This window comes from Cupressus sempervirens, chromosome 7, assembly GCF_028749045.1.
Source record: "Cupressus sempervirens isolate cs-2001-9-10 chromosome 7, ASM2874904v1, whole genome shotgun sequence".
Lineage (NCBI taxonomy): Eukaryota > Viridiplantae > Streptophyta > Pinopsida > Cupressales > Cupressaceae > Cupressus > Cupressus sempervirens.
In genome coordinates, this window is record NC_143124.1 from 777900148 (window position 1) to 777924701 (window position 24554).

Here is a 24554-nt window from a genome sequence, read left to right on the forward strand (position 1 = left end):
TGAGTACATGTGTGTGTGTGTGTTGTTCCAAAACTAGGCATGATGGTCTATGACCTAGTTCACATGTATGAGTGCATGTGTGTGTGTGTAAATGTATGAATGAAGATATTGATTGCATGCAAAGTATTAGAGGTGAATTAAAGTGTTAAAATAGTAGAGACCGAGTAGTCTAGTGATCATTTTTTTGCAAAGATAGAGAAGATCAATCACAATAATTAACGTGATGTTACATTGCATAGAGAAGATATGATGTTATGAGTTTTTATTTATGCAATCAGAAGGTAGGTTTGATATTATGTTGATGTGAATGGTTACATTGATATGAGATGAATGTTTAAATGAAAATCTATGTGGTGATATCAAATATGTTTCATTTTTGAAGTGTGAGAAGTTCTATAGATGCTTATTCACGCCCACCCCCCTCCCCTCTCAGTATCTCACTTTCCATATTAGATTTCCAATAATTGGTATTAGAGTTGTGTACTATTGGAAATTTTATAATCACTTGGGAGTTAAAGATTTTGAAGGTGGAAGCCTACAAAATGGGAAATATTATTGAGAACCATAAGATTGGTATTCATATTTCTTATGAACAAGTCAAGGCTACAAAATATACATTAAGACAATCCTTGAAAAAAAGGAAAGAGATGAAAATTCAAGAAAATGACACAAAAATAACATATCTATTGGAGAAGAACAACATTCTAAATAAAGAAGTCAAATAATTGAAAAGAGAATATGACATAAAAGTAAAGAGGTTATGTGAAGTGATCAAATAAAAGAAAGATTCTAAGTAAGATAAAGGAAAAGTTCAAGATGAAAAGGCAATAATTGATGAATACAAGAGATGGTTGGTTACAAGTGTCAATGAAAGGATAAATGAAGTATAGAAGCTAACCCAAAATCAATTTGACATGATCGATCAAATACTAAGTGAAAATTATGAGATTGCAAGAAAAGAGTTGGAGATTACAAATCTAAAATCTGAGAAAGATAGTATGGAAAATGAGTTGAAAGATGAAAAGGAATTTTTTGAATGATTGAAAAAACCTAAAGAGGCTATGATATTTCTTAATGAACATATGAATTTACCAAGGAGACCCCATGGCACCTTTAGACCAAGGCATGCCAATTTCCTATTAGGTGTGGAGCAAGGAGAATCATCAAAGCAAGGAGAATGAACGAATGTGAATGGAAAACCAAAGAGCAAAAAGATCACATGTTATTACTGTGGAAAACTAGGCCATACAAAAAATGTTTGCAGGAGAAAGATTGGTAAGTGAAACCCTAAACCAAGATTCAATGGTTATTGTTTCACTTGCAATAAACAAGGTCATCAATCACATGAGTGTAGAATAAATGTCAATAAAGCACCAACTAATTTTAGATTTGAAGGTTATTGTTATACATGTTAGAAGTATGGTCATAAGGTACAAGATTGCATATCTAAAGTAAAGAATAATTGTAGACCAAAAGGTCAAGGCAACACACCTAAGCAAGGTAATACTAGAAATTGGGATTATAGTACTTGGGAAAATTGTCAATATTGTGAAAAGTATGGACACATTGAAACAAATTGTGCTAGGATACATCTCAAAGGAATATTTTGAAACTGGAGAAACTTTGGACCAATATGTTTCAATTTTTAGAAGGTTAGTGACCTAAGCAAGGACTATATGAACTGAGGATCAACAGCCAATGTTGATGAGAACAATGGAAAGAAAAATGTGGATGCTAAAGAAGGAATGAAATTAATCAAACATGGAGGAAGAAGTGAAATGGAGGTAATAGTTCAAATGGAGAAGAGGTGATCTCTAAATCCAATGGATTAGGTGATTCCCCCACCTCAAACTAAATGATAAGGTATGTATGTAACTATGTTTCAAATTGATAAATCATACATTAGTTACTAATATTATATGCATATGAGTCCAAATTCACATGAGAGAAGATGCATAAGGACAAAATCTTAAATTTGTAAAGAAAATTCAATTTTGGTACCAAGTTGAAAATTTGGTAGAGACTGAGTACCAATATTGAATGTTAGTATGGACCGAGTCATGATACTAACCAAGCACAGTTAGAGAGAGAGAGAGTGTGTGTGTGTGTCTTGAGTTTCATTGAATAAGCCAAGACAATTGTTATGCACCTAATAAACATGCAAAGCATTAATAGAGACCCAATTTGAATGTTTGAACCTATATAGTAGATTTTGAAGATCATTTCAACTCACCAAGTTTTCAAGAATTCACAAAGAAAAGAATTTAGGAGATTACAAAGAAAATTTGGGTGACGATTCTAAAGATGAAAGTGTGTTCCATTGATTTAACAAGTAAGTTGTACACATTTGCATTTGAATCAGAGAGATCGATGATTTTGGAGCTAATAAATGCTTATGGTAAGTTATGTAACAATGGTAGGGTAACTACTGGTACATAGTTAATATATTTGCTCCAAATAACACAAATGTTAGAAAAAAGTTATGGATCTCTCTATCTAAGATTAAGAGTTTTGATTACAACGTTAAGTGGATTATGTTGGGGGATTTTAACGTTCTTCTCTATGAATATGAAAAAAAGGAGGAAATACTAGCTAGTTGGAAGGAAGATTGGACTTGATGGATTTCATTAGTAAAAAAGGATTAATGGATATGGACATCCAAGGAATTGATTTTGCCTAGAGTAAAAAAGGAGCCGAAGTTGATTGCATTCAAGCCCACTTGGATAGAGTCCTTATCTCTCTGGACTGGAGTATTGATTATGTTTTCTCCCTCTTAGCTATTCAGAAGATTGCCTCAAACTAATTTATGCTCCTTTCTAAGGCTGAATCTTTTCAAGCTAGGAAGAATTTCCCTTTTAGGAGGTTTGAGAAAATGTGGATGCAACATCTAAAACTCAATTCTCTATTGAAGAAATGATGGAATATCAAGATTGATGGTACTGCTATGTTCTATATTGCCAATAAACTCAAGAATATTGAAAAAGGGTTAGACAATGGAATAAGAATTCTTTTTTTGGTATCTTTGAGAACAAATATAATCTGAGAATTGAGTTTCAAATTATTCAAGATAGAATTCATGTGGAAGGTTATTTAGAGGAAGTGGTTAAGGAAGAAAATGTAAAGCTAGAAAAGTTTCGTGATATTATATCTAAATAGGAAACCTTTTGGAGACAAAGATCAAAGTCCATTTGTCTTGAAGAAGGTGATCAAAATACCAAATTATTTCATCTAACTACTTTGAAACATAAGGAAAAGAATTGTATTTCCAATCTATCTAGGGGAAGGGATATAGTAATTAATGAAAATGAAATTTCAAGAGAAATGGTGTCTTATTTCTTATCCCTTCTTTCTATTGACCCAAATGTTGATGGTACTAGATAGATGGAGCTCCTTGAATTAATTCCTTATGTTGTTACTAATGAGCATAACAAAATGTTGATAGCTATTCCTTCTAGGGATGAAATTCATAAAGCTATATTTTCCTTTGAAGGAGACAAATCTCTAGGCCCGGATGGTTTTACAATGTTCTTCTTCCAAAAAAATTGGGAAGTGATGGGTAAAGATGTTTGTGATGTAGTGAAAGAATTTTTTGGAGCTAAGAGAATAATTCTATAGGAGATCAATTCTACTTTCCTTTTCCTAATCCCAAAGAAGAGTGGAGTAGATTCCCATGATCATTTTAGACCTATTATCCTTTATAATTCTATTTACAAAATTATCTCTAAAGTCTTGACTCTGCATTTACCTATTATTATTTTTGGTCAATAGAATGGGTTCTTCCCTAGAAGGAAAATTCTAAACTTTATTAGTGCAATACATGAAAAATTCATTCTTTATCTATATCTAACTCTTAACATTTTGTGATGAAGGTGCACATAGTTAAAGCTTATGATAGAGTTGATTGGAGCTTTCTCCAAAAAGTGTTATTGCCTTTTGGTTTTAGTGATCAAAGTATTAAGATTATAATGCAATTTATTACTACTTCTTCTTTGTTTGTCTTAGTTGATGGGAGCTCATATAAATTTTTAAATCCTGAAGGGGTTTGAGAAAAGGTGATCCTATTTCCGCTATTCTTTTTACTATTATGCCCCTTATTATTTTTACTATCATGGCTAATAGTCTTGGGAGGTATATTGGAAGACTGATTTTGAAAGGGGAAATTCAAGGTATTAGGCCTACTTTTCAACCGCTTCTTGGTTCTCATGAAAAAATTGTGGATGATATTATTTTTATGGGTAAAGCTGATGTGAGGGAGGAAAGGATTCTTAAAAAGGATTTGAATCTTTATTCTATACTAATGGGGCAATTGATTAGTTGGGATAAGAGCTCTTCTTCTTTTTTTATTAGTACTCATGTTCTTGTGCAAAAGAAAATTGCTAACATTTTGGGGTGTTTTATAGGTTCCTTTCTGAGTACTTACTTTAGTCTTCCCTAGGGACTTAAACCTTTTTAATCCTTTTGGGAGGACTTAGTGGAGAAATTCAACAAGAAATTAGCTAGTTGGAAAGGAAACATGTGAACTGAAGTAGGCAAAGTTACTTTACTTAAAGCCTATCTTCAAATTCTCCCTACCTATGCTCTTAGCCTCTTCAAAATCCTAGCTAAATTTGTAGATGCTATTAATAAAATTCAAAGAATTTTTTGTGGTCTAGTACTAAAGAAAAAAAGAGAATGGCTTTGATAGCTTGGGATAAGCTTTGTAAACCTAACATTAAAGGAGGACTGGGTATCAGATCAATTAGAAGTATGAATAGAGATCTATTAGATAAACAAGGATGGAGAATGTACCATGATGACAAAGAATGAAGTTCAATTTGGAAATATAAGTACCTTTATAATGCGCCATCTATCTTTGACTTTCTGTCCTACCCGATTATTTTGAATTCCTCTACTATTTGGGGAGAGGCTCAAGGATTTAAACATGTTCTCAATAAAGGTTGCAAGTGGAAAGTGGTAAATAGAAGAAAAGTTAGATTTTGGGAAGATGTGTGGCTTTTGGATCATCCATTTTTGGATGAATTTGATGATATCACTCCTATAGAAAGATGTAAACAAATTTTTGGAGATTATGTGGTGAATTATTGGACTATCAATGGATGGGTAAATATTGATGAGTTTTTCCATAGTTTTTCTAGTACTTAAATCTCCCTCAATTCTTGTAACCTTTATCATAATGTAGAGGATACTATGATGTGGGGGATAGAACCTAGTGCTGTCTTCAAGGTTGCTTCTATGTTTAGATTTGAGGAAAAGACCTATTCCCCTATGGGATAAAGCTTGGATTAAAGGTCTTATTCCCAAATCAATATCTTCTCTGCTTCAAAATAAAATCTTAACTCTAGATAATCTTCAAAAAAGAGGTATTTTTTTATTTAACAGATGCTCACTATGTAAGGTGGAAATTGAAGACATTACCCACTTGTTCATAAATTACAGCTACAACTAGAAGCTGTGGGGATTGCTCCTCCGATATTGAAATATTTAGTGGGTCCAACCTAGTAATATTGTTGAATGTTTTTAGAATTGGAAATGTCATGTGAGAAGACCTAACGTTGGTTTCCTATGGAATATATCTTTCCCTCATCCATGTTGGGGCATCTGGAAAGAAAGGAGCAACACAATTTTCAGAAACAAAGAAGCTGCTGATTAGGTGGTGGGACAAAATATTATTAGGAAAATCAAAGGGAAATTTTTATCTTAGGATAAAAAAAATGATGAGGTGCATATTTGGAATCCATTGAAAATGACAAGAACTAATACTAAACAAAATGAACACAGAGAGGGTGTGATATGGAGTTCCCCTCTAGGTTGGGTGAAAGATAATTTTGATGGCTTTGCTAAAGGGAATCCTAGAAGAGTGGGATATGGTGGAGTCCTAAGGGATTATTAGAGAAGAGTGGTGAATGTTGTGGCTATACCTATTGTTCATTCGACTAGCCATAAAGCAAAGGCTATTTCTACTCTTTACATGGTTAGAATCACAATGGAAACTGGTTATAGGAATTTATGGCTGGAAGGAGACTCATTAAACATAATTAATATGTTGAATAATAAGAATATGGTAATGTGTAATATTGATAGTATTATTATGGAAATTAAAAATTTGATTAAAATTTTTGAGAATGTATTCATATCTCATAATTTCTGAGAAGGCAATAAAGTGGCTGACTAGATAGCCAATAAAGCAATATACATGAGTAAAAAGCTGACATGGAATGATAAACTTAGGAAGGAGAGTGAGCTTATGGTGATCATTAATTATGATCTGAATAAAGCACTTAAAGTAAAGATTATGTGATATTTAATAGGTTATTATGGAAAGTGGTGGCTTTATTATGGACTTTTATCATATTTCAAGGGAGTACCTTTTCATTATTATCAAGAGAACTTGCCACACTTTCTAGGTGAATAGTTTTCTTGAGGTAAATTATATTTTTTCTTCTATGAAAGTTACCATTATTTATAGAAATTATAGAGCAGGGTGCATTATGGGTGGGGAGCAAAGGAAACAAGAGCCTTCTAGCTACAAAGAGTGGAAAGCTAAATGTGTGGTGTGGGTTAGTCTTCAGAAAGGAAAAGTGATCATGTATATTGAGAAATTGTAGAATTTCAAACCCCACACTACTGATTACTTCTTCAAAAATTGGTCTGGGGAAAGGGTTACTCTTATGGGGTAACAATGGATTTGATGAAGAAGTTTATAGAAGAGATAATTGGTCTTCCTACGGAGGGCTTGAAATTCAAGAAGGAAACTAGTATATCGAATGTGAATTTCAAAAAATTTCCAAAAAATGAAGATGTGGAAAAGAGGCTTATAAAGATTGGGGATTTCTATGACTTGGAGCAAATTAAGGTAATATGGCAAGATGTTTTATATTGTGTTTGAGAGTATTTTTTTTTGGATGGCAAATTGAAAAGGGTTCATAGATTTCATTTTGTGTTTTTGAACCATTTTTGGTATAAGGATAGGATTTACTTTCCCAAATATTTGATATTTTCTTTGTTGAATAGTCTCCAAGCCCATAGAAAGAAAGATTCTAGGCTTGTGCTCCATAAAGGGCTCATCTTGTTGATTAAAAATTACTATAGAAATAATGTGGTAAACCTTTCACCTATAGTGGAAAAGAAGAGGAAATTGGTTGGCAATGAGCCTCTTCATAAGATAAGTGCTAAGAAAATTAGAAGAAACATTATCAAAATTGAGGAGGGTTGTAGCAACAATAGGGGTAAAAAGAAGAAGAGTAAGATTGAGAAATCTAAAGGAAGCTATGAAGTCTGAGAAAAGTGAAGATTCAGAGGATGAAACAGAGACTGTGAATCTTAGTTCAAATCTAGATGGTTATTCTAGCATTTGGGGCATCTCTTTGGTTAAAAATGATGGGGAAAGAAGTGAAGAAGGGAATACAAAGCCAAAGTCAATTTCAAAACCTGTGAGCCAGAATGACAAAATTTTGACTCAAAGTGAAAGGCATATAACCACTAAAATAGAGTTAACAAATGTCAAGCTTATGGTGGACATTGATAAGGAGAAGAATGTAGATGGCAAAGCCCTTTTGGTTTAAGGAGAAGAATATGGATAAGAAGAACCAGAAGGAGATGATGGCTCAAGAGGGTTTAAACAATGAAGATTAGTTACATCTGAAGGGTACCCAGGAAATGACTACCAATTCAGAGAAAATGTCTGATGATGATGCCAAAGATGATAATATGGTGAAGCTATCTTTTCTCCATAAGGCTAAGCTAAAATTTGACTAATGGAGGCACAACCAAAGACCAAAATGAACACAAGAAAAGGGAAATATTATTATCAATGAAAAATGCCCTATGGGCTTACAACAATATGATTCTACAGAAAGAAATCCTCCACGCAATACCTTCTCTCTAACTCCACTAAGAACTGCCTTTATAATGCCAAAAATATTCTTAAATAAGCTTAAATAGTTTAAGGTTAGGAATACATTCTAGAATATGCCAGTTGGCATCCACCACCAAAACAGAAGGTTCTAGAAATCATGTTAGAAGTCGATGTAAAATTAGAAGAATCCAGAAACGGTAGTTCAACTTCTGGGAGGCATAACTTTTGAACCGTAACTCCAATTGAGGAACCATTTACATTTTTGGAAAGCTCTCAAAGTGGTCTACAACTCTATGACCTAATTTTCTCATCCCCCATTTTTTGGCCCCATATGAGGCCATTTAGTGCCCCATATTTGACTTTGAAATGTTCTTAGGAGGTCTCCAAGAACTGAGAAATTGCAATAATATTCTAACCAGGAGGCCTTTTGACCTGATTCTTTTTCTGGAGTGTTTTAAATTACAAATATAACCATCCCTCCAATTTACATGCTCTAAATCACCATAATTATGGCTCAATTACATAGTCCTACTTTTTTGGCATTTACATGTATCCCAAAGTGCTTAAAAACTCTAACCCAAAACACTAATAGTGGAATTGTGAGAGTTGGAACCTTTATATGACCCAAATGGGTATCTAGAAATGAAAACACATTAAACAAAAACTATTTCTAAGAATATTTTTGGGTGATACAAGATTGCCCTTACATCACTGGATGCTCCTGCATCAAACACCCATGGTAGATTGAAAAATGACCTTATCACTTTATTCTAGAGGAAAACCCAAATGGGAAACATGTGCTACTGATATCCAAGTTAAGTCCTCTATTGGTCATCCTTTCCACTTCACCAGGTACTCTTCATATTGTCTATTTTTGGTACTCCTACCCACACGACTATCCAAAATCTCCTATATCTCCTCCTTCTTAGAAGTCAAAATTGGACAAGGTTTGAGCATCAAACCCTCTATTGTGCCGTCATCATGATATTCTATTAAGTGTGCAATGTTGAAGATAGGAGAAATGTGAATCCCATCTGGCAACTCCACCTCATATGCATTTCCTAAATCATGTTTCTTCAAAATTTTATAGGGGCCAAATTTCTTCATCTTTAGCTTGTTGTAAGTACCCACATAAACCATTCCTTTCATAAGTGTACCATAACCATATCCCCTACTTGGAGCTCCTTATTTCTCCTCCTTTGATCAGCCCTAGCTTTATACTATTGATTCATCTTGGTGATGTGTGCATGGACCTCCTCATGTAGGCTCTTGATATGTTCAGCAAATTCTTCTGCCTTGGCACTTGTCCTCTCCCCTTGCTCCATCTTTCTCAATTTAGGTGCAATCCTTGGGTTACTCCCATACATAATTTGGAATGGTGATCTACTAGTACTCCTATTTACAGAGTTATTGTAAGCAAATTCTACTTGTGGTAGAATCAAATCCCACCCCTTGGGCTTATCTCCCACTAAACACCTCAACAAATTACCCCAACTTTAAAAAAAAAATCTGCAATATGTACAAAATCATGAGTCTTGTGGCATGGGATAAAATGTGTCATCTTGGAGAACCTATCAACCACCACAAATATTGAGCCATTACCCCTTTGTGTCCTTGGTAATCCAAGAACAAAATCCATACTTATGTCCTCCCAAGGCTTTGATGGAATAGGCAATGGCTGATAAAGTCTATTATTATGACTAAATCCTTTGGTTGCTTGACATACTTGACAACTCTACACAAATTTATTCACATCTTGTGACATTTGAGGCCAAAAATAATGTTCTCTAAGAATGGAAATGGTCTTATCTCGACCAAAGTATCCTGCCATTCCCCCACTGTGTTTCTCTTTGATCAAGTTTTCCCTCATGGAACTCCTTAGAATGCATAATTGACTACCCTAGAACAACATACCATCCTAAATCAAATAATCTAGCCACCTAGTTCTATCTACAATAATAGGTTCTTTGCAAGCCTTCCATGCTTCACCAAAATCAGGATCCTTAGGGTACAAATTCTTGAGTTCATCAGACCCAACCACTTCAACCTACATTAATTTAAGCAACAACTGTCTCCTACTCAATGCATCTGCAACCCTATTAGACCTTCCACTTCTATGTTTTAATAAAAATGTATAGCTTTGCAAGAACTCTACCCACTTCATATGTCTCTAGTTCAATTTACCTTGGCTACTTAGGTATTGCAATGCCTGGTGATCAATATACAAGACAAATTCTTTTGGCAATAAATAATGCCTCCATTTCTTTAAGGCCTGAACTATTGCATAGAACTCTTGATCATAAACATAATACTTCTTCTTTGCATCATTCAATTTTTCACTAAAATATGCAATAGGCTTATGTTCTGGGCTCAATACAACCCCAATAGCACTGAAGCTAGCATCACAATCTACCTGGAACACTTTACTAAAATCAGGAAGTGCCAACACTGGTTGTTCTGTCACCTTCTTCTTCAATAGTTCAAAACTCCTTGCAGTTGTTGTAGTCCATTTGAACTCTTTCCTATCCCCCCTTATTGTTTCGGTAGGGGTGCACATATGCCACTGAAATTCTTAATGAACTTTCTATAAAAACTAACCAGACCATGAAATGATCTCATCTTAGTAGCAGACTTTGGAGTAGGCCATTCCAAGATGGCTTTTACCTTCTGTGGATCCATTTTGAGACCCTTAGATGATACAACAAACCCCAAGTAGACTAACTCCTTTTTCACAAAGCTATACTTCTTCAAATTAATCAAAATTTTCTCTTCCCTCAACCTTTCAAGGACTCTACGAATGTGCAATAAATGTTCATCCAAAGTCTTGCTGAAAATTAAAATATCATCCAAATAGAAAATAACAATTTTTCCCAAGAACTTCTTCAGTACCTTATTCATAAGTAGCATGAAGGTGCTTGGTACGTTGGTTAGTCCAAAAGGCATAACTAACCACTCATATAGACCCTTCTTAGTCTTGAATGTAGTCTTCCACTCATCTCCCTCTCGTATCCATATCTGGTGATAGCCACTCTTGAGATCTATCTTTGTGAAGTACTGACCTCCACTCAAGCAGTCCATAAGATCATCCATTCTTGGCAAAGGAAACTGATACTTGATGGTTATTTTGTTTATAGTGCAAGAGTCTATACACATTCTCCACTCTCCATCCTTCTTTGGTGCTAGTACTGTAGGTACTACACATGGACTCAGGCTCTCTTGAATCAAACCCTTCCTCAATAGCTCCTAAACTTGTCTATTGAGTTCCTCAGTTTCAATGAGAGTCATCCTATGAGTAGCCTTGTTAGGAAAACTAGCTCTAGGAATTAAATCTATCTGATGACTAATCTACCTTACTAGTGGCAACCCTTCTAGAACATTATCAAAGATGACATCTCCATACTCACTTAATAGGCCTAAAACTTCAGGTGGAATTTCACTACTACCTTCCTTATCTCTTCTAGGAATCAAAGCATAATACATATGTTGATGTGTCATACCATCCAAAAAAATTCTTCCATCAACAAGAAATATCCTAGCACTACTGCATACCTTTTCACCTTCCTTTATCATGGGCTTTAGTTTGTGGCAAACTCCATCCATTGTCAGAGAGTATGTATTTGCATGACCATCATGTATAGCATGTCTATCAAATTTCCACAATCTTCCCATCAATAAATGGAAAACATCCATTGGAATAGTGTCACAGAGAACTTCATCATAGTAACTCCCAATCTTAAACTTCACCAAATATTGTTCACTAACCAGGACCTTATGATCATCCTTCACCCAAGAAATCTGATAGGGTTGGGGGTGTTTCTCCCTTTTGAGCTTTAGCTTACAGACCATATCTTCATACATCAAGTTGTTAGTGCTACCACCATCAATAATCACATCACAACACTTATCCTCACACTTGCACCTGGTACTAAAAAAACTCCTCCTTTGTCTAGGTTCAGTCTTACCACTTAGTAAGACCCTTTCATTTACAAGAACCTCTCCTCTTTTTGCATCCTCAGAATGTGATGACTATGCATCTTCATCCACATGAGCAACCCTTTCTTGACCATCAGCCCTCCTATTTGTCCTTCCTTGTCATTGAGGGCATTCAAAGTCACAATGACCTTCTTCATTGCAATGAAAATAGATACCATGAAAACCTCCTCTTATTGATCCTTTTCCACATCCTCTACCTCTTCCTCTTTGATCTCCAAACTTTTGATCACAAGAGCGATTGAAACCCTCAATTCTCTAGTTGTTGCTAGTACCCACATCTTCATTTTTCTTTTGGGTCTCATTTCAGCCTCCAGATGACCTACTGCTGCCCCTTCCTCCTTGACCACACCCTATTTTCCTTCCTTCAAACCTTTTATTTAGCTTCTCTTTGACTCATAGGGAAAACTAGTATGCCTCTTTAGTGCTAGTCATTCTAACTAGACTTAACTCCTCTTGAATGCTAGGTCATAACCCACTAAGGTAATAGGTGACCTTCTCCTTATTTTCTTCTACGCACCTAGCCCTAATAAGAAGTCAATAAAATTCCTTTGTATATTCTTAGATAGATTTTCCTGCTCGCTTTAATCCTTGCATTTTCTTGAACAAATCAAGCTCGTAGTTAATAAGAATGAACTACTTCTTTAGTTTGTCCACCATGTGATCCCATATTCTAATTTTATCCTTTCCTCTTCTATTTATTTCTAGTTGAATCTCTTGTCACTAGATTTTGGCATGGCCTTTCATTTTGGCCTTAACAAACTTAACCCTATCTGGATCCCTAATATCCTCATACTCAAAATACTCCTCTAGTTAATTGATCAAGTTGATCAACTCATCTAGGTTTAGATTTCCTAAAAACATATCCACATCAATTTTAGGTCTTGTTCCAACCTTAGAAATGGCCCTAAAAAGCCTTTCCTCTTCCTAATTTAAGCCTTCCCTTTCACCCTCCCCTTCCTATCCAATTTCTTCTTCTCCATTTTCTTCCTCACTTTCGTCGCCTGCAGCAACATTTAGTCCTCTATAGATCTCCTCCTACAATGCTTGAACCTACCTCTAGAGGGATCTAACCTCCTCAAGATTAACAACTCTAGCCCTTCCACCATGCTCTCTTCATGGAGGCATCTTCTTAGCTCAAACCCACAACCACATAGTCCTAGTGCAAACTGCCTCACAATTGGTGCTCTATCTACACACTCAAGAAAACCAGCTCTGATACCACTTGATGGAGGTATAATCAAAGACCAAAATAAACACACATGAAAAGGGAAATATTTTTATCACTAAAAAATGCCCTATGGGCTTACAACAGTATGATTTTGGAGAAAGAAATCCTCTGCATAGTACCTTCTCTCTAACTCCACAAAGAACTGTCTTTACAATGCCATAAATATTCTTAAATAAACCCAAAATGGTTTAGGTTTAGGAATACATTCTAGAATATGCCAATTGGCATCCACTACCAAAATAGAAGGTTCCAGAAATCATGTTAGAAGTCAATGTAAAATTAGAAAAATCCAGAAATGGTAGTCCAACTTCCAGGAGGCATAACTTTTGAACTGTAACTCTGATTGACGAACCGTTTACATTTCCATAAAGCTCTCAAAGTTCTCTAAAGCCCTTTTTTGGCCCCATACAAGGCCATTTAATGCCCCATTTTTGACTTTGAAATGCTCTTAGGAGGTCTCCAAGAACCAAAAAATTGCAATACCTTTCTAACCATGAAGCCTTTTGACCTGATTCTTTTTCTAGAGTGTTTTAAATTAGAAATATAACCATTCCTCCAATTTACACCCTCTAAGTCACCATTATTATGGCTCAATTACATAGTCCTATTTTTTTGCCATTTATATGTATCCCAAGGTGCTTAAAAACTCTAACCCATGACACTAATAGTGGAATTGTGAGAGATGGAACTTTTATTTGACCCAAATGGGTATCCAAAAATGAAAACACATTAAACAAAAACTATTTATAAGCATATTTTTGGGTGATATAGGATTGCCCTTACACCACTAGATGCTCCTGCATCACTAACGCATCTCTCCAAGTTGATCTATGGCTCTTTAATGAAATTATTATTCTTAAGAAAAAATGAAAGACCTCCAGAGAGATCTAGATGAAGAAAATATAAAGAGAGTCTAGTTTGAGAATCAGGTAGGTAACATCCCTGAGAGATTGAAGGCCTATGAAATGGAATTATGCCAACTAAATAAGGATAGTGGGAAACATATGGAAATGGTTACTTGTAGTTTATATGTTATTACTACAAGTATGGGTAAAAGAAGTAATGATGAGATTATTTCTCCCATTTCTGTCAAGATCTTCGGTGGTCGTAGTAAAAGAACTAGACAAAGCACTAAGAAAGTTGTGGTTGTTACTCTGGGTGCTTCTATAGAAGAAACCCTTTAGGGTATTGTGGAGGCTAGTAAGGAATTAGCAAAGGCTATCAAAGAGTTAGTTTTAAGTAGTCATTCTAGTCTCTGGTTGGTTTGTTGGTTCTAGTTTTCCCTGTGTTGTTTCATTTCCAACTTTTGTTGAACTATTTTCTTTAGGTTCCAAGTCCTTGTAAAACCTAGTTTTGAATTTTGATTTTCTTTTTGGTAGGTTCAAGGCCCTTGTAAAACTTGGCTTTTGATGTTTTGTGAACTTTGGGTTCCAGGTCCTTGTAAAACCTAGGGTACTTTTATCATATATCTTTCAAGTAGCTATAAGGGATTTCGGGTCCCCTCAAAACTAGTTTTTACCTTAATCTAAATAATGGAAGATTGAAAGACAAACATAAAGTTGTGGTTAAGAAAGGGTTAATTCTTTCCCTATATTTTCCAAAGGTATTTAAGGTAGAGTGGATAAAGATTATGTTGAGCCATATACATGACATCAAATTATGGCTCAAGATCATACCAATTAGAATCACAAATTGAATCATTTGTCATATGACTAGATACCCTACTATGGACAAAGTAAAGACTATTCGATGTCAAAAAAGAGACATAATTGAGAACAACATGAAGGAAAAATGGAATCGTAAAGGCATTCCAATCAACACCATTGAAGATCTAGTCATCAAGTTTAATTTTTAAGTAACTACACACAAGTTTTATTAGTCAAGCCAAGTGAATAACATGTTGTGTGTAGTTGTAGATGTGGGATACAAACTTGTTAAGAAATATCATAGTTATGATCTAGCTGAGATACAACTAATCCAACTAGCAGATAACCTAGGAGCAACAAGGATGGAAAAAAACACCTCATGTAAGTTTGGTTCTATTTATTGCTCATAGTGTTACATGTTTAGAATCCCTAAGTCGGTCATGGACCAATATTATGATGACATATATTTTCTTGTTGATACTGATTACACATATTCTAAGGTTGTAATTCCTAGAATGTTATGGTTAAGACCTCTTCATTATGAGGTAAATATTAATGAAGTATCAACTGCTATTACAATACTACTAGCTAAGGAGATTGACAAGAATTCCCTTTGACACATATGATATAGCAAAGATTAAAATGTTGATGGAAAAAAGGGTTCCTAAGATGGATAGAAAAGGGAAGAAAATGATTCAAGACTTAGAGGGTAAACTTGGTGATACACCACTACAAGAAACTGAAGAAAAAGTGAAGACCTTAGTAGCGAGGAAGGAGATGAAGGTGATGAAGAAGAAAAATATGAAGGTAAAGGTAAAGAACTAGTTGTTAAAAAGCCAATAACAACTAAAAGAAAAGAAATCATTGTGGTAGAACAAAATTTAATCAAAAGTTTGAAGAAGGTAGCTACTAAGCACACACCCACACCACAAAGGACCACTAGGCAAAGATCCAAGGTAGCTAGTCCTATAGTTTCCAAGCTATTAAATAAAGGTTTCGTGAAAATCACAAGGACCATTAAAGGAAAATATCCTAAGAAGAGGTAATCTGACACACTAGAGGCTGAGCAAAGCCAACTAAAGAAGAAACCAAAGAGAAAATTGATAGTAAATCTTGATGATGATGATGATGATGATGATGAGGGAGAATGAACCAAGTCTAATGACTTGAGTAAATTCCATATTTTTCCAAGGAAAGAGCCTTAATATATTGATAAGTTATGTGAGAATCTAAGAAGTTCAACATGTTAAGCATGATTCAAATATATAAAATATGAAACCTTGGACAAGAGTGATAAACAAAAGATGGTGAAATTTAAGTATACACCAATTGAATTAGGCTAGGGATTATGTGAATAATTTTATAATGAAGTTGATGCTAAGTAGAAATGTGCACTAACCACAACGAGGCAAATGAAAGAGGCTACATTAGCCCAAGTTATGCCTAATTTAGGTAAACAACACATGTCAATAGATATGAAGGATTATTCTAAGAAGTTTTTACCAAAAAGAAGATAATATATGATTTTGAAAAATAAAATTGAAGAAGTTGTAGAGGAGAATGAGATGATATGTAAGAATTTTTTTGGTCTTATGCCTACATATGATGAGAAGGAAAATGAGGAAGAGAAGGATGCATGAGAAGTAGAGTTGGACAACAAAGAAGACATCTATGATGATGTCAAGAAACAAGTAGAAACAATTCATAAGATGGCACAAGAAAGTGAAAAAAAAACATAACTAGTCACCATAGAGGATGAAACTCCAAAAATATATATGATGCTAGATGTGACTACTACTAGAAAAGAGTTGGAGAAGATTGGGTTGACAAAGCAAGAAAAGAAGGAGAAAGATCCTAAGTCAATAATAGAATTATTGATGGAAACTAATCTAATAATTATACAAATCAAAGAATATTGTAAGATTGGTGAACATCTATAATCTCCACATGTAATAGTTAGTATAATTGATACATCTACAATTTCTATTGATTCTAATGTGAAAATGTTACAAGAGGTAAAATGTGATGTTGCTAATGTCGAGTAGTAGAGTGTACCATGAAATAAAGGGGGAGATACACAAGAACCTAATAGACAAATGATGCCAGCAAGGGAAATCAAGATGAAATAAAGGAGAAAGAAAGCCATAATGTACAAGTAGAGAAATATAATATTGACAATGAGAAGTTAAATGTCTCAAGACCTCATATTTAGGAGACACAATAGATAGTTCCACCGAGTTTTACTATGAACTCAAAATGACCAAGGGGCAGAAATCAGTAGAAGAGTCAAAGAACATTGAGGTCATCCAAACTAAAAGTTTAAAATTATCATTACCAAGATATAGTACTCCTAACTCTAGTGGAAGAGGATTCAAAACAAGAAAGTGAAGTCACTTGAAAAGCTAGTGATATTAGATGAAGTTATTGTGATTCCTAATTGGGACATTAATAACTCAACATATGAGTGAATGAAATGAAAACCTTGAAAGATTTATTGGCAAAGCAGACAAGACAAGAAGAGATGAAGAGAGATAAATAGTAGAAATACGTGCTATATGAGGTTAAGTATATTTTCCTAGAAACTTTTGATGTGGAAAATATTAATGAGAAAGCACCTATAATAGCTTAATTATTTCATATTGTAGAAAAGATAAATGACCTTGATATTGATGCAAATAAAATATTAATGTAATAGTCAAAAAATAAGTTTGATAAAAGAGTGATGAAAAAGGTAGTAGCAAATATTATTGTAAGATAGGTTGAGTTGTCAAATCTTGTGACTAATCTAGAACAAGTTTCAAAAAATGTAAATATAATGTTTAGAAAATTGTACGATAGTTCAACTTACACAAAGGCCATAAGAGATAGGATGGATAAGTTGAAAATTGATTTGTGACATGGTGAAATTGCACTAACCATGGATGCTAGCTCCAATAATGTGCACTTATCCAAGGTCAACATTCAAGAGGCATGGCTTATAGAATTGGTTGTTGAGTATAGAAGAATTAGAGAAAATTTGATCTCTATACAAGCCATGATGACACCTCACGCTAAGATTATGTAGTTTCAATTGAAGAATACAAAGGTGTTATTCCAAATAGATCCAAAATTATCATTTGTTAATACTCTGGTGGATCTTGCAAAAAAATTGCAAATAGAGATTCAAGCCATTGAATCCATGAGGACTAATTGGGATAATACCTTGAGCAACATTTTGCAAATTATAAACTATTTTTGGATAAGTTTGGTTTGACATCCCCACCCCAACAAATAAATATGACAAAAACAAGGGGGAAATGAGAAGAAAATAAGGGGAAAATATAATGATGATGATTTAGGATGATAATAAATAGGGATAATCAAGAGGAGTTTGTAAATTTTGAAGTTTTGAACAATGTATATATCGAGTGCAGAGCAAGACCGTGTACATTCTATACTGAGTTAAAGTGTGGATTACATTCTAAGGGGGAGTACTTGTGTTTCAGTTTTGAAATGAAAAAGTTTTGATCAAGGCAAAAATTTTTTACCACTAATGTCAAAGGGGGAGATTTTTAATCCCTAATTCATGTTGTCTATTAGTTTTGACCAAGCCATCCTATATAGTCCAAGCTTAGTTTTGAAGACTTGTATATATTTACAGTTATGTGAGACAATCCGCTAATCAAAAAGTGCAAGGATTAAGTGACAAAACAAATAAATATAGATCGTTGATTTCAATCTAGAAGGTTCACCCATGCATCTATTTGAGGAGGGCCTATAACCTATTTCACATACATGAGTGTGTGTAATGAATGAAGATTCTTATTGCATGTGAAGTTTTGGAGGTGAATTAGAGTGTTAAGACAATAGAGACTGAGTAGTGTAGTGAACAATTTTGTGCAGAGACAAAGAAGACCAATCATAGTAAGGTGATATTATATTGCACATAGGAGATTTGATATCAAGCATTGAAGTGCTTCACATTATAACATGTGTTTCAGGGTTTAAATCTCTTAATAAAGTAGCTTTGACGTGCTTTTTTAAATCTCCTAACATGGTACTCACTTAGTTTTGATGTAAAAATCCTTAAACCAAGGTAGAACCTAGTAGTTCTTTTAGCCTTTAATAGGGCATACCCCTCATAGTGTGCATCATCAGAAGTGATCAAATCATTGTAGCCTTAACATGCACAACATTATTGCTGTAGTAGTGAATATTTGGTGGTTATCATCCCCACCACAATTTTACTTTCACATTAGAGGGATTTTGCATTACCAAATCCATGTGTTACTATGTTATTTGTCTATGAGATTTCATTTATGCAATTATAAGGTAGATCTAATAATGTGTTAATGTGAATGGTTCCATTGATATGAGATGAATGTTCAAATGAGGTTTTATGTGGTGATATAAAATATGTTTCATGTTTGAAGTGTGATAAGTTTTATAGATCCTAATTCATCCCCCTTCTTAGTATCTCACTTTCCCTATTAGATTTCCAACAAGACATTGGTTCTAAGGGGTAATTTAGTTTTGTAGTGTTCAAAGACATAACCTCATTAGATGGCTCAAATATTGTATCGGTTAGGTTGATGACATGCACTTGTTCTAGGTGTTCTAGATCACTAAGGTCAATAAATGAATCATTATCTTCATCTTCACTTTCTTCTTTTTATTCTTATGGAAAGAAGTGTGGGAAGAGTTCCTGGAAATTAAATTCATTATTAGGTTCTATCTCATCAGATGGTGAGAGTTCAATTTCCTTCCCCATAATGTTCTCTTTCTTTGGAGATATAGGAAGATTCCATTGATTTGAAATTAATTGTGGAGTGTCAATGGAGTCTAACCTAGAAGCAAAGTCTTGTTTTGTTGAGTTATTTGAAGAAGATATATGAACAACATCACAATATTCCTTATCTTGTATGGATGATTCTTTTGACAAGGAATCTCATTCTCATTCATTTGAATAAGCAATGGTATTATTTAATAGAATCTCACCTGTTATTTGCAGTTTTGAGAAGGTTATGCTAACAATGTTTAGCTCAAGTGTAGAATGATTCATGTTTGTTTGAATTTTTGGCACCCAAATTGATTTAGTCAAATATGAACTATTATTCCTAGGAAAAGGATTATCCAAACACCATGGTGAGGAATAAATGGGTAACCTATCAATTTGTTGTTCCATATACCCTAGACTTATGTTAAGCATGTTGGATCTGAAAGCAGTTTCTAAAGGATCAACTATGCCCTTGCCCTTTCCCAAGGGTCTTGTCCCAAAGTATCCAATCTTCTTCATTAACTCATCACCTTTTCCAAAAAGGTGGGAAGAGATATCTAAATTTTAAATTCTTTTATTTTCATCTTCTATGATATTTTTTTTATCCTATGATGAAGTTTCTTCTCTGACAAAATGTTCACTGTATTACTGAGGGAGCTTGTTTGAAAATGGTTTTCCATAATATTTTGGAGATGTGGGTAAGTCATTTGTGAGACATAGTATTCTCCCATACCCTTATGCCCAATTTCACACCTTTTTTCAAATTCTTTCATCATACCATCCATTTTGGCACAGTGCAATTTTTTTTGCTCATGTTTAGGGAGAGATGATTTGTTTGCAAAATCAGAAAAACCTACCTTCTCTTTTCACTTAGTTGTACTAGTAAAGTAATTGGTTTTATTATTTTGTATGAGGTTACTTCTTCTACTTCTATGTGATGTCCCAAATTTGAAGAATCTATAGGAAGGAATTCTATAGTTGTTCTACTATATGTGGAAGTTTCTTCTATATAATGAGGAACCAAGGAGTTACAATATTATGTATAATTTAGATCTCCCATTATGGATACCTCCTCACCCATGTGCATAAATTTAAGACACTAGGGGTAGGTGAAAGCAACAAATTGTATGTTGTGAATCCAAGGTTTTCCCAAAAGACTATTATAAGTCAAATTTAAATCTCAAACTTGACAAAAGGTTTCCTTGATGACTAGGCCAACTCAAATTAGCAAAATGACCATCCCTTTGGAAGATCATTTTTGGTCATCGTAAGTTTTGATGGTAATTTTATTGGTTGCATCAACTAAATCTTTAGCATATCCTAGTGCCTTTATTAGAATCAAAATGCAAATGTTTAACCCTGCTCCTTCATCTATCAAGGCTCTTTTAACTTAGCTTTTTTGTATAAAGACCTCAATGTGGAATGGGAGATTCTAGGGATGAGATGGGGACATGTCAACTTGCATGGAAAAGGACACGTAATAAGGCATGACAAGATTACTAACTATATTTTGGATTCTATTCACATGTAGGTTGTTAGGTACTAAGGCTTTGGTTAGGATTTTTTTGTGTGATGGAGATATAGTAACTTAAAGATTAAGATATGTGTAGGAGTTTTGAGCAACTGATTAACCAAGTTGTACTTGGTCATGGCTGAGCTTGTAGTTGCTAGTTCTAAACTAAGGCTTGTCCTTAGGTAATAATATTAAAAAAAAAAAAATTGTTTATCTTTAGCATTTATGACATTGACAACATCATCAACACCTAACAACATATTAATGGTGTTGTCATAGTTATGATGTCATAGTTATGAGTATAGTTGACCTTTGTATTTGTAATTTTTTTTGGTTGGTCCTTGAAGATTCTCCCTTCTCATGAATTATGAAGGGATTTTTAAATTTTATATGGTCTTTATTTGTACAAAGATTTTTAACCTCACTGAATTCATTATCAATCAACTTTTGGATCACCCCACCATGTAGTTTCTAGTGAGGTGTCCTCAGTTTTGATGGTACATACAAAAGTTATTTATGTTCAACCATGTAGTTTTCACTTGTGGCTTGTAAGGTCTAGCCTCTAGTAGTATAATAAGCTCATCATCTAAGATTGTTTGTAAGCTTCTTTCATATATATCACCTAGAAGAGTATAAATACCTTTGGTGGAATGGTAGACCTATATCCGTTTGGTGGAGGGGCCTAATTATATGATTGTATGTTTTTAGATGTACTAGAGTTATTATTGTGGGAGATAATTGGTTTGGAAGGTGGTAAGGTTTTTGTTTAATATTATTTTCTTTTAATACCCTTTCATTTACCATGTTTTTATTATTGTCTCTCTGCCACATTTTCTGTTCATCATTTGTATGATTAGTAGAGTCATTTGGATGTGAAAAATTACTGGAAAATCCCTTTCCATCCCTTGATATTTTAATACCTTCATTGTTAATCAAGGTCGCTTCTACTTTTGGTGTGCTCTCTAGCACAAATTTGAAGTCTTGAGGACATTGGAACTCTATATAATGGTTCATGGGTTTGGAAAGACTATTGATGAAGATGGTCATCTTCTCTTTCTTTGAGATTTCAAGATGGTACTTAGCAAACATATGTCACCAAATTTGTAGGAAATATTGAAAAGATTCACATTGTAGTTGTTTTGTGTTACATAGATCTATCATGGTGATGTCCTTATCTATGTTTTATTAATATTATATGACAAATATGGAAGTCAATTGATCAACTAATTGAATAGCTGATGAGAGTTTCTAAAACCATTCTACAAATTTTCCTCCCAAGCTTCAAGGGGATAAGTGCACGAGATAGGTTGTATCATGTATAAATTACATACTTAAAATTATAGAATTACCAAAGATGGTCTTGTCGATCAGATGTACCAAAATACATGTCATATTTTGGAAGTTGCATGTGTTGGAATTTTACAATTGGAACAATTGTTGTTTTTTCATTGATGTCAAATCTATTGATGAGACATTTTTCTACCTAATATAAATGTCATATCTATTTGATTAATCAAGGGGATTTGAGAAATTTCTCATAACAATAGCACCTAGAGGAAAGGTTGAGTTATGAAAAGAAAGCTACAATGCATATTTGATTAGATAGACTTTGATAAAGCAAAGTGATTGTTTATGTCAAGAAAGTCAAAGTATATGCAAGTATATATAAGAGGCACATATAGATAGAGGTAGATCATAAATGCACAAGTGTGTGAATGAATGCAAAGCTAAAGGAGAAAGCTTGCAGAGATGTTGTTGATAGTGATAAGTGAAATCTAAGCAAGAAGGCATAAGTGTTGTTGAAGGGGGAAGATTGATTGCTTGAAGGGCTACTTAGTGAATCAAGAATAGAGATGAGAATGGATATAATGCCCTGCCAATGGATCAAAAATAACTAACCTAAAGTTTTACTAAGTTTTCCAAACATTTTTTTTAAAGAATAACATATACAACAATTATAAAATAGCAAAAACAATAGCATACAATCATAGCACAAATAACATATTACATTCCTTAAGGATCCCATGGTGTTGAATCACATTTAAATTTAAATAATAAACCTTTGTTCCAAATGCCACTTGGCATTAATTCAGAATGCACAATCATCCACTATACATGTCATATGGTATGAAAGGCTAAAAGAATATACATTTATAAAATAGATTACATCATCCCTTTTGGATCCATGAAACAAAATATAATACAATAAGTAAAATCATCCATCATATAGATATAACCATCCACCATAATACACAAATATAGAATGAAAGGAAATACAAAACAAGGAACTCAAGCCACAACATCAACGAATAGATCTCAATGGTAAAAGTAAAAAGCACTACCACCTAACCTCATGGTAATCCAAAAAGGTCCACTTCACACTAAGGAGATAGTCTCAAGTCCCAAACAAGTTATCAATCCCAAAAATCAAAAGTAATATCTAGGTCAAGGAAACCCTAAAAGAAATCTAACTCAAAGGTTCCAAGGTAAAATGACATCTAAACCTAGAGGCAAACAAAGACACATAGGGAATTTACACTACTAGTGGGCAAGTGTCATCACACAAGCCAACTTTAGGGTTACTTGGCTTGTATTTTAATTTTTTGACCCCCTAATGACTCTATGCGACACTAGTATCCATTTGTACTAACAAGGCATACTAATGATGCATGGTCACAACCAAGTGTACTCTCTACTCCCATCCTAGTATGTACTAGCACTCAAGGTATGGGTAAGGAAAGATAAAGACTCTTATTAGGTTTATTTTACTCTCATTTAGTATAGTGTTTTCACTTATTAACTACTTACAATGGGTTACCTGTTAGCCTCTTTAGGGCCTCAGCCTCCATTGCAAGCCACTTCCCAACTTAACATACAGATTGCCTACCCTAAGCTCATAAAAGTACAAATCAAAGAATCACAATTTTCACCTCATCCCTATACAAGTTACTGGAAAGCATCAAAAGAGAACTCACAATAACACCTCAATCCTTTACAAACAATTGAAAATCATCCAAAAATAACTAATCGAAGACTCAAAGGTTAAATCAGATAGGTCACACCATTCACCTTAGTTTCACACAAGAACACTGGAAAGCAATAACAATCAGTAGATCAAAACTCCTCATAGAGCATACAAGAAACATTACCATGGTTGAGTATAAAAGATTGAGATCAAATAATCATCATGACATCACAAATATAAAACTCCCAAGCCTCTGGTAAGCATCCTAAGAGTGGTCAACACTATAGTCAATCCCTGATTCCGACATACAAGAAAACACTCTACAAACAATGTAATTCATAGTTTTGTTTAATTTTGAAGACACGTAGTCTAAGTTAATAGTAAGGTTTAAGTTTTTGTTTCAATGTAAGTTTTCGAGTAGATAAGATTTATATTTTACCTTTACAACTTAACCCATTTCTCATGTTAGAACAAATTGCACAATTACTCTTATCTTATGAAATTACAAGGATTAAATATCATAAGATGAATTTAAAAATAATTATCTACATAAGTTATTAAAATAATGATTATTGATCATTAATTAAAATTACTATGA